This window comes from Macaca nemestrina, chromosome 20 (assembly GCF_043159975.1).
Source record: "Macaca nemestrina isolate mMacNem1 chromosome 20, mMacNem.hap1, whole genome shotgun sequence".
NCBI classification, from domain to species: Eukaryota; Metazoa; Chordata; class Mammalia; order Primates; family Cercopithecidae; genus Macaca; species Macaca nemestrina.
Window position 1 is genome coordinate 64,511,930 of NC_092144.1, and position 10,725 is coordinate 64,522,654.

The 10,725-nt window shown below is 47.6% G+C and overlaps 1 long non-coding RNA gene across 1 annotated transcript; it reads right to left on the bottom strand.

Moving 5' to 3' along the window:
* Positions 1-597: 597 nt before the first annotated feature.
* On the bottom strand, positions 598-10,576 carry LOC139360473 (uncharacterized). Its single transcript, XR_011617894.1, has 2 exons — positions 7,497-10,576; positions 598-7,088 (listed from the first exon to the last, which is right to left on the bottom strand). It is a non-coding gene; the product is annotated as an uncharacterized lncRNA (long non-coding RNA).
* Positions 10,577-10,725: the final 149 nt, after the last annotated feature.

The window sequence follows — 10,725 nt, forward strand, 5'->3', positions numbered from 1 at the left end:
CCGAGGCGGGCGGATCCCGAGGTCAGGAGATCGAGACCATCCTGGCTAACACGATGAAACCCCGTCTCTACTAAAAATACAAAAAAAAGAAATTAGCCGGGCGTGGTGGCGGGCGCCTGTAGTCCCAGCTACTCTGGAGGCTGAGGCAGGAGAATGGCGTGAACCCGGGAGGCGGAGCTTGCAGTGAGCCGAGATCGCGCCACTGCACTCCAGCCTGGGCGACAGAGCGAGACTCCGTCTCAAAAAAAAAAAAAAAAAAAAAAAGTAATCGACTGAGATGAATATTCAATAAAGTAAAAATTCCAACATCAGTAAACAGACAAAAAGATTCAAACTCTAATAACTGGGACATGCAGTTTGAAAGAATGAGAGACTACTCTTTTTCACTACCCAGATACAATAAAATTAACAAGAGTGCTGACGTCCTGGGCGGGCAAGGATCTGGAGGAACAGGCACTCAAAACACTTCTGAGGCTGCAAACTGCCACTATCCCTTAAAAAAAAAAATGTGCTTGTATGTGATCAGATCAAAACTGCATACACCCCATGCCCCAACAATCCTGCTTTTGGGAATTGATTTACAGAAAAAGACACACAGGCCTCTGAAAACTTATATTTAGAGCTGCCTGTTACAACGATACCACTTTGATCAGCTAAACCCTGAAAACAAACATCCAAAAAAAGAGAAGTCCGATAAATCACCTGACAGCAGGGCTCTTTCTGGAAGAAACCAGCTCTTGGCTGAGTTGAGGACGTGAGGGAAAAATCTGGCAGAGAGGAGATATCAGGGCAGGGTGTGGCAGACAGCAGTGGCAGAGTGGACCAACGGAGAGGGGCCTGCACGGTGAAGGGCCCAGCTTATCCTTGAAGACACTGCTGGGCCACCATCCTGGTCCTGCTTCTCATGACCTTCACGGATGTGGAAAGTCACTTGACCCATTAGACCTTGGTTGCCTCTTTTTTTTTTTTTTTTTGAGACGGAGTCTCGCTCTGTTGCCCAGGCTGGAGTGAGTGGCGCAATCTTGGCTCACTGTAAGCTCCGCCTCCCAGGTTCACACCATTCTCCTGCCTCAGACTCCCGAGTAGCTGGGACTACAGGCGCCCGCCACCACGCCCGGCTAATTTTTTTTTTGGTATTTTTAGTAGAGACAGGGTTTCACTGTGTTAGTCAGGATGGTCTCGATCTCCTGACCTCATGATCCTCCCGCCTCGGCCTCCCCAAGTGTTGAGATTACAGGCGTGAGCCACCGCGTCCGGCCTTTGGTTGCCTCTTTGATCAAATGGGTATCACAAATCCAAAATTCCAGAATCCACAGATCCAAAGAGCTTCGAAGTGAAGCCATCCCCAAGCTCATTGGGCGGGAAAACCTGACCTGTGTTGGTGGGAGATGACTCACAGACGTGACTGACCCCGCTCGGTGTGAACGTTCACACACTTCCCTGCAGAAAAGCTCACCAGGTTGCTGCCCACTGCTGTGCTGAGCACTGAGGGTGCCGTGTGCCCTGTGGAGTAGAGATCATACTACCTTTGAAACGGAAAAATCCTGAATCCCAACACACACCTGGCTCCGAGGAGATCAGGTTGGTGCTTGGTGACCCACGGTGCCAGATGCTGGTGTCCAGCGTGGGGCCCGCCGCGGCTCCGTGCCTGTCAATCATTTCTATCTTGTGCACTGCAAGGAGCGTTCAGAGGAAGCTTTGGATATGTGGGCTTGAGGTGGGGAATAAAAATCAACTGCAATTTCAGGGAGGGGTTCTGGGGACAACATCCGTTCACTCACTTTTTCCTGACCATGTAGGCTGTCTGCCCCGGGGCAGGCCCTGCTGCTGTGCTGACTTCTTTCCTCTCAAACACTGCCCTCTAGTGCCCCTGAGCCCATTTCCCAAGCACAGGCAACCGCTGACTGTTACTGTTGGGTGGGTGCAAAGTACCTTGAGATTCAGCTGCTTGATCTCCCATGCCAATGAGCCTGGGGGTGATCTTTTATCAAGAAGTTGGCCCTGGGCGCCGTCGTTCATGCTTGTGATCCCAGCACTACGGGAGGCTGAGGCAGGCGATCACCTGAGGTCAGGAGTTTGAGACCAGCCTGGCCAACACGGTGAAACCCCGTCTCTACTAAAGATACAAAAATTAGCCAGGCATGGTGGTAGGCGCCTGTAATCCCAGCTCTTCAGGAGGCTGAGGCAGGAGAATCACTTGAACCTGGGAGGTGGAGGTTGCAGTGAGCTGGAATCGCACCTACTGCACTCCAGCCTGGGCAACAGAGTGAGACTCTGTCTCAAAAAAAAAAAAAAAAAAAAAAAAAAGAAGGCATTTTACCCAACCTTTACAAAAGGAAAATCCAGTGGTTATTTTTAGAATGTTACCTATGGGGGCTTCCACTCCGACCACGGTGGAGTCACAGAGTCTGGACTTGCTCTCCTTGCTGCAACGGCCCCCCAAAACCAGAGCAAATACAAGAAAACAACAGCAGTCAAGACTCTCACAAGAAAGTGATCCCTGAGGGATGGGAAACATCAAGAAAAGCCCTAAAATTGCCGCAGGGTCCTGTTACAAGTTTCCAGGCCATGGGACAGGGAGGGAACACTGAGGCGGAGCTGGGAGGACTCCGTGAGCAGAGGAGAGAGCAGAGTCTGAGCTTTGTTTTGAGAATGCAGTTATGGGCCGGCCGCGATAGCTCACCCTGCACTTTGGGAGGCTGAGGCAGGCGGATCGCCCGAGGTTAGGAGTTCAAGATCAGCCTGACCAACACGGTGAAACCCCGTCTCTACTAAAAATACAAAAAACTGGCCGGGCGCGGTGGCTTACGCCTGTAATCCCAGCAATCCCAGCACTTTGGGAGCCCGAGGCGGGTAGATCACCTGAGCTCAGGTGTTAAGAGACCAGCTTTGCCAACATGGTGAAACCCTGTCTCTACTAAATATACAAAAAATTCGCCGGGTGTGGTGGTGAGCGCCTGTAGTCCCAGCTCCTTGGGAGGCTGAGTCAGGAGAATCTCTTGAACCCGGGAGGCAGAGGTTGCAGTGAGCCAAGATCATGCCATTGCACTCCAGTCTGGGCAGCACAGCGAGACTCCATCTCAAAAAATAAATAAATAAGAATAAAAATAAATTATCTTGGACTTCCAGCCTCCAGAACTGTGAGAAATAAGTGTTTGTTATTTTTGAGTCACTAGTCCATGGTCCTCCATTACTGCAGCCTGAATGGACTAGACTGCCAGGGAAATAACCACCTGGAGGGACTGAAGGAAATAGTGCCTGAGTTCTGGGGACTCACACAGGGCTTGACAAGGCGTTGTTCCTGCCAGAAAAACCTCATAATTGAAGGAACACTGGGGAGAGCACTGAGAAGGGTGTTACATCAACTGTGAGGAACAGACGGTTAAACACTGTTCTGGCCCCACCTGAGAAATTTTAAAAGCAAAACCTGAAAGGATCAAGCTGCTTCCACGTAACGTCACTGCATTCTCAAATTTTTGAATATTTACTGGCACACAAAAGTAACGAGCGCCTGACAAGGTAATACTGACATTGTCTAGTATCCAATAACAAAGTCACCAAATATGCAACAAGCAGGAAAATAGGGCACATCGTGAGGATAAAAATCATTCAACTGAAATGGGCCCAGAAGTTAGAATAAGTAGGTAAGAACATTAAAACCACTATTATAATGTACTCCATACGTTCAAAAGTTCTTTACAGATATAGAAGATATTTAAAAAGCCCAAATTGGATATCAAGAGATAGAAATTACAATGTCTGAAAGAAATAATGCACTGGCTAGAACAGCAGGTTAGACATTGCAGGGAAAAAAAGATTCATGAACTGGAAGACAGCATTAGAAACTGTCCAAATGAAACATTTTAAAAAGTGATTTATTTATTTTTTAGACAGGGTCTCACTCGGTCACCTAGGCTGGAGTGCACTGGCATGATCATGACTTACTGCAGCCTCAACCTCCCCAGCTCAAGCGATCCTCCCACTTTAGCCTCTCGAGTAGCTGGGACTACAGGCGCATGCCACCATGCTTGGCTAATTTTTTTATTTTAATTTTATTATTATTATTATTTTTGAGACGGAGTCTCGCTCTGTTGCTCAGGCTAGAGTGCAGTGGCGTGATCTTGGCTCACTGCAAGCTCCGCCTCCTGGGTTCACGCCATTCTCCTGCCTCAGCCTCCCAAGTAGCTGGGACCACAGGCGTCCGCCACCACACCCAGCTAATATTTTTGTATTTTTAGTAGAGATGGGGTTTCACTATGTTAGCCAGGATGGTCTCCATCTCCTGATCTCGTGATCCACCCGCCTTGGCCTCCCAAAGTGCTGGGATTACAGGCGTAAGCCACTGCACCCGGCCCATGGTTGGCTGATGTTTAAACATTTTCTGTAGATGAGGTCTCACCATGTTGCCCAAGATGGTCTCAAACTCTTGGGCTCAAATGATCCTACTGCCTTGGCCTCCCAAAGTGTTGGGATTACAGGCATGAGCCACCATGCCCTGCCACAAAAGGAATGAATATATATATTTTTTAAATGGAAAGAACACTAGTGAGTGGTGGGATATTCTAATATATGTGTAACTGGAGGCCCATAAGGAGAGAGAAAGGAACAGAAAGTGTTTAAAGAAATAACAACCCCAAATTTCCCAAATTTGATACAAACTATAAAACCAAAGATCCAAGAAACTCAACACACCCCAAGCAGAAGAAACACAAAAACCAAGACACATCCTAATCAGATTTCTTAAGACCAGTAATAAAGAGAAAATCTTGAGAACAGCCAGATGAAAAACAAAAATATTTTATAAACAGAGGAACAAAAATTAGGATGACACCAGATTTCTCACTGGAAACAATGTGAGAAAGCAGTGTAAGAAAATTCTTAAAGTAGCAAAAGAAAAAAGTAGAGGCCGGGCGCGGTGGCTCACGCCTGTAATCCCAGCACTTTGGGAGGCCGAGGCGGGCGGATCAGAAGGTCAGGAGATCGAGACCACGGTGAAACCCCGTCTCTACTAAAAATACAAAAAATTAGCCGGGCGCGGTGGCGGGCGCCTGTAGTCCAGCTACTCAGGAGGCTGAGGCAGGAGAATGGCGTGAACCCGGGAGGCGGAGCTTGCAGTGAGCTGAGATCCGGCCACTGCACTCCAGCCTGGGCGACAGAGCGAGACTCCGTCTCAAAAAAAAAAAAAAAAAAAGTAGTCAACCTAGAATTCTATACTCATTGAAACTGTTTTTCAAAAGTGAAGACAAGGCCAGGCGCAGTGGCTCACGCCTGTAATCCCAGCACTTTGGGAGGCCGAGGCAGGCGGATCCCGAGGTCAGGAGTTCGAGACCAGCCTGGCCAACATGGTGAAACCCTGTCTCTACTAAAAATACAAAAAGGAGCTGGGTGTGCTGCTGCACACCTGTAGTCCCAGCTACTTGGGAGGCTGAGGTGGGAGAATTGCTTGAACCTGGGAGGCAGAGGTTGCCGTGAGTCGAGACCACGCCATTGCACTCCAGCCTGCGTGACAGAGTGAGACTCCGTCTAAAAAAAAAAAAAAAGAAAGAAAAAGAACAGTATCATAAAAAATGCTCAAACCTCTCCCCACAAATGGTGCTGGAACAAGTGGACATCAACATGCCAAAAATAAATAAATAAAATCTAGACACAGACCTTAGTCTCTTCACAAAAATTAATTCAAAATGGATCATAGACCTGAATGTTAAATGCAAAACTATAAAACTCCTAGAAGACAACCTAGGAGAAAATCTAGATGACTGGGTTTTGTGAAATTTTTTTTTTTTTTTTTGAGACAAGAGTCTCACTCTATTGCCCAGGCTGGAGTACACTGGTAGAATTTTGGCTCACTGCAAACTCTGCCTCCTGGGTTCAAGTGATTCTCGCGCCTCAGCCTCCTGAGTAGCTGGAATTACAGTTGTGCGCCACCACGCCCGGCTAATTTTTGTATTTTTAGCAGAGATGGGGTTTCACCATGTTGGCCAGGCTGGTCTCAAACTCCTGGCCTCAAGCGATCCGCCCACCTCAGCCTCCCAAAATACGGGGATTATAGCTGTGAGCCACTGTATCCCGCCATGATAAATTTTTTGATACATTAAAGGCGTGCTCCATGAAAGAAACTTACAAGCTGGACTTTATTAAAATAATAATAAAAAAACCCTCTGCTCTTTGAAAAACATTTTTAATATGATGAGAAAACAAGCTGCGGCCTGGGATAAACTATTTGCAAGAGACCTATCTCATTAAAGACTGTTATCCAAGATATACAAAGGGCTCTGAAAACTCAGTTAACAGGAAAACAATCTGATTAAAAAACAGGAAAAGCAGCCGGGCACGGTGGCTCACACCTGTAATCCCAGCACTGCGGGAGGCCGAGGTAGGCAAGAATTTGAGACCAGCCTGGCCAATATGGTGAAACCCCGTCTCTACTAAAAACACAAAAATTAGCCGAACCTGCTGGCACGTGTAGTCCCAGCTACTCAGGAGGCTGAGGCAGAAGAATTGCTTGAACCCGGGAAGCGGATGTTGCAGTGAGCCGAGATGGTGCCAGTGCACTCCAGCCGGGGTGAGAGAGTGAGACTTTGTCTTAAAAAAAAAAAAGGATTGTTTCTGGGTGTGTCTGTGAGGTGTTGCCAGCAGAGACTGACATTTGAGTCAGTGGAGTGGGAAAGGAAGACCCACTCTCAGTGTGGGTGGACACCATCCCGTTGGCTGCCAGCGTGGCTAGAATAAAACAGGCAGAAGGTGGGAGGGGCTGGCTTGCTGAGTCGTCTGGCTTTCATCTTTCTCCTGTGGTGGATGCTTCCTGTCCTTGGACATTAGACTCCAGGTTCTTTGGCCTTTGGACTCCTGAACTTCTCCCTGTGGTTTGTTGGGGACTCTTGGGCCTTCTGCCACAGACTGAAGGCTGGCCATTGGCTTCCCAACTTTTGAGGCTTTCGGACTTGGAGACATGACTGGTTTCTTCCTTCCTCAGCTTGTAGACGGCCTGTGGTGGGACTTCGCCTGATGACCGTGTGAGCCAATTCTCCCTAATGAACTCCCTTTCAATATATACATATATCCTGTTAGTTCTGGCCCTCTGGAGAACCCTAATATAGATGGCAAATAAGCATAGGAAAAGATGTTAGTCGTATGTCATTAGGGAACTGCGCATTAAAACAAGACACCACTGGTCGGGTGTGGTGGCTCACGCCTGTAATCCCAGCATTTTGGGAGGCTGAGGCAGGTGGATCACGAGGTCAAGAGATCGAGACCATCCTGGCCAACATGGTGAAACCCCGTTTCTACTAAAAATACAAAAATTAGCCGGGTGTGGTGGCACACGCCTGTAGCCCCAGCTACTTGGGAAGCTGAGGCAGGAGAATCGCTTGAACCCGGGAGGAGGAGGTTGCAGTGAGCTGAGACCACACCACTGCACTGCACTCCAGCCTGGGAGACACAGCGAGACTCTGTCTCAAAAAAAAAAAACAACAACAAAACAAGACACCACTACATACCTATTAGAATGCCAAATCCAAAATGCTGGCACCACCAAATGCTGGCAGAAATGTGGAGCAACAGAAACTCTCATTACTTGGTGTTGGCAATGTAGAATGGTACAGCTATTTTGGAGGACAGTGTGGCAGTCTCTCATAATCCTAGACATACTGGTAGAATACAAACCAGCAACAGTGCTCCCCAGTACTGACACAGATGGGCTGAAAACCTGTGCCCACAAAGAACTCTGCACGTACATGTTTATGCAGCTTTATGGATCATTGCCAAAAACTTGGAAGGAACCAAGACATCCTTCAATAAATGTCTTAACTACATGCTGGTTGTTATAACAAAATACCATCACACTGTGTAGCTGAGGCAGGAGGATCACTTGAGCCTGGGAGGGTGAAGCTGCTGTGGGCTGAGATCGAGATCACGCCACTGCACTCCAGCCTGGGTGACAGAATGAGAGACCCTGTCTCCAAAAAAAAAAAAAAAAAAAAAGTACAGTTTTGGTTTTTGCTGTAGTTGGGCTCCTGGAGTATGAACTCTGGATCCCAGCTGCAAGATGAGGAATCTAGAGCCAAGAGAAGGGAAATAATGAGTTTTCCAACTCATACGGCTGGTTAAGTAAAAGAGCTGGGATTACAACTCAGGTTTCCTGCCTCCGGAGTAGCTGGGATTACAGGCATGCGCCACCACGCCTGGCTAATTTTTTTGTATTTTTAGTAGAGACGGGGTTTCGCCATGTTGGCCAGGCTGGTCTAGAACTCCTGACCTCAGGTGATCCACCTGCCTCAGTCTCCCAAAGTGCTAGGGTTATAGGCGTGAGCCACCGCACCTGGCCCACCCAAGATCATTAAAATAAGTGTTCAGAAGCAACGCCCTACTGGGCAGGCGCAGTGGCTCATGCCTGTAATTCTACCACTTTGGGAGGCGGAGGCGGGCAGGTCACCTGAGATTGGGAATTCGAGACCCACCTGCTCGACACTGTGAAACCGTCTCCGTTAAAAATACAAAACTCAGCTGGGTGTGGTGGTGCATATCTGTAATCCCAGCTACTGGGAGGCTGAGGCACAAGAATTGCTTGAACCTGGGAGGCAGAGGTTGCAGTACGCTGACATCGTGCTACTGCACTCCAGCCTGGGCAACATAGCAGTCTCAAAAAAAAAATAAAATAAAATAATTGATTTTAAAAAAAACAACCCCCTAGTGACTTCTTAGAGCAAATCATCAGACAGTTGGGGTAAAATTCTGAAGTGGATTAAGGGAGGGGTGCTGGTTTGCCTGGATGGTACATGAACATAGCCCTGGATTCGACCAAATATGTAACTGGACAACAGAAAAATAAGTACAGGGTGCATTAATCAGAGGCAACAATGTTTTGTACTTAAGTACACAGAAGACACCAAAAGAACAGTACTTTTCATGGTTAGACACATTTCTTAGGTATTTTTTCTATTTTGGGGTTCTTTTGTGATATAATTCGTCCTGTTTTCATAATTTTTTTTTTTTTTTTACTGACATGTAAGATAAATGTATCTAATTGTGGGCTTAATTGTAAAGAGTTTTCACTTTTAAGTTCCAGTCATTTCATTTTATCGCTGTGTCTGTTACAGAATGCTAAAAGAATAAGACATAAAAAATAAAAGTACAGTTATAAACACCTCTTTTAAAAGGCAGAGACTGTTCGCTTGGGCAAAAAAAAAGCAAGATCCAACTACATGCTATCTACAAGAAACCCGCCCTAAACAACAGGTAAAAGAAAGCTAAATGGAGCGTGCGTCCTGGCTTGGACTCTGGCATGTAAAGAAAACATTGGAGGAAAAGGTGAAATCCCAGTAAAGTCTGGGGTTTAGTTACACTAACGTATCCTGTCAGTATCTGTAACAAAGCACTTTTATTGATGCTTCTGATGACAGCATCAGATGAAACTGGGCATAAAATACGCTGGACTGCATTATGATCTTTGCAACTTTTCTTTTTTTTGAGACAAGAGTTTCACTCTTGTCGCCCAGGCTGGAGTGCAATGGCGTAACCCTGGCTCACTGCAACCTCGGCCTCCTGGGTTCAAGCGATTCTCCTGCCTCCGCCTCCAGAGCAGATGGGATTACAGGCGCACGCGTCACCACGCCCAGCTAATTTTTATATTTTTAGTAGAGACAAGACTGCACCATGTCGGCCAGGCCAGGCTGATCTTGAATGCCTGACCTCAGGTGATCCACCCACCTCGGCCTCCCAAAGTGTTGGGATTAGAGGTGTGAGCCACCGCGCCCGGCCTTGGCAAGGTTTTGAATAAATCCAAAATTATTCCGGAACAAAAAGTTTGGTACCAAAAAAAAAAAAAAAAAAAAAAACCAAAACCAAAACCCAAACAAAAACAAAAACAAACAAAAGAAAACGACCCCCCACCACACACAGTAAAATAACGGAAAAAGATCTATGCTAGCATTAACAAAATAATACGTAGTTATGAAAATGGTATGTGCTTTTCAAGCTTCAAGTTCATAATGGTACAAAATAAAGGAGGAAAACTGCCTCTTAAATCCTACCACTTACTGTGACACAGTGACCGGTCCCTGCAGCGGACTGGATAATTTGTATCCGAGTCCTGGATGGAAACAGGTGGCGCGGAGTTCAGAGAAATGCCTATGTACAGATTTGGTCCAATGTCTCAGCCTGACCTCAGTGACCTCTGGGGGTCCGCTCCGCGCCCACCCTTACACACCTGTGACCCCACACACTTCCACCCCAGCGCCCCTGCCAACTGCTACACCCATCCTCCTCCAACAGCACCAGCTTCCAGCCTCCATCCGTCTGAACTCGCCGCGCCCCCTCCACTGCGCCCTTCCAGATTCATTGACTAGGGAAGCCCGCTCTTCCGGGGGAAGCTGTTCCTCACCCCCTTTCTTTATCATTCTCTCCCCAGGGCTTCCACATCACGGTGCTGTGGACCATCCCGGAACTCTTGTCACGCCAGTGTACATGGAGGAACAGTAATGGCTCCCACTGACTCAGTCAAAACAAGGTTGCGGCCGGGCGCGGTGGCTCACGCCCGTAATCCCAGCACTTGGGAGGCCGAGGCGGACAGATCACGAGGTGAGGAGTTCGAGACCAGCCTGGCCAACATGGTGAAACCCCGTCTTTACTAAAAATACAAAAATTAGCCGGGTATAGTGGCGCGCGCCTGTAATCCCAGCTACTCCGGAGGCTGGGGCAGGAGAATTGCTTGAACCCGGGAGGCGGAGG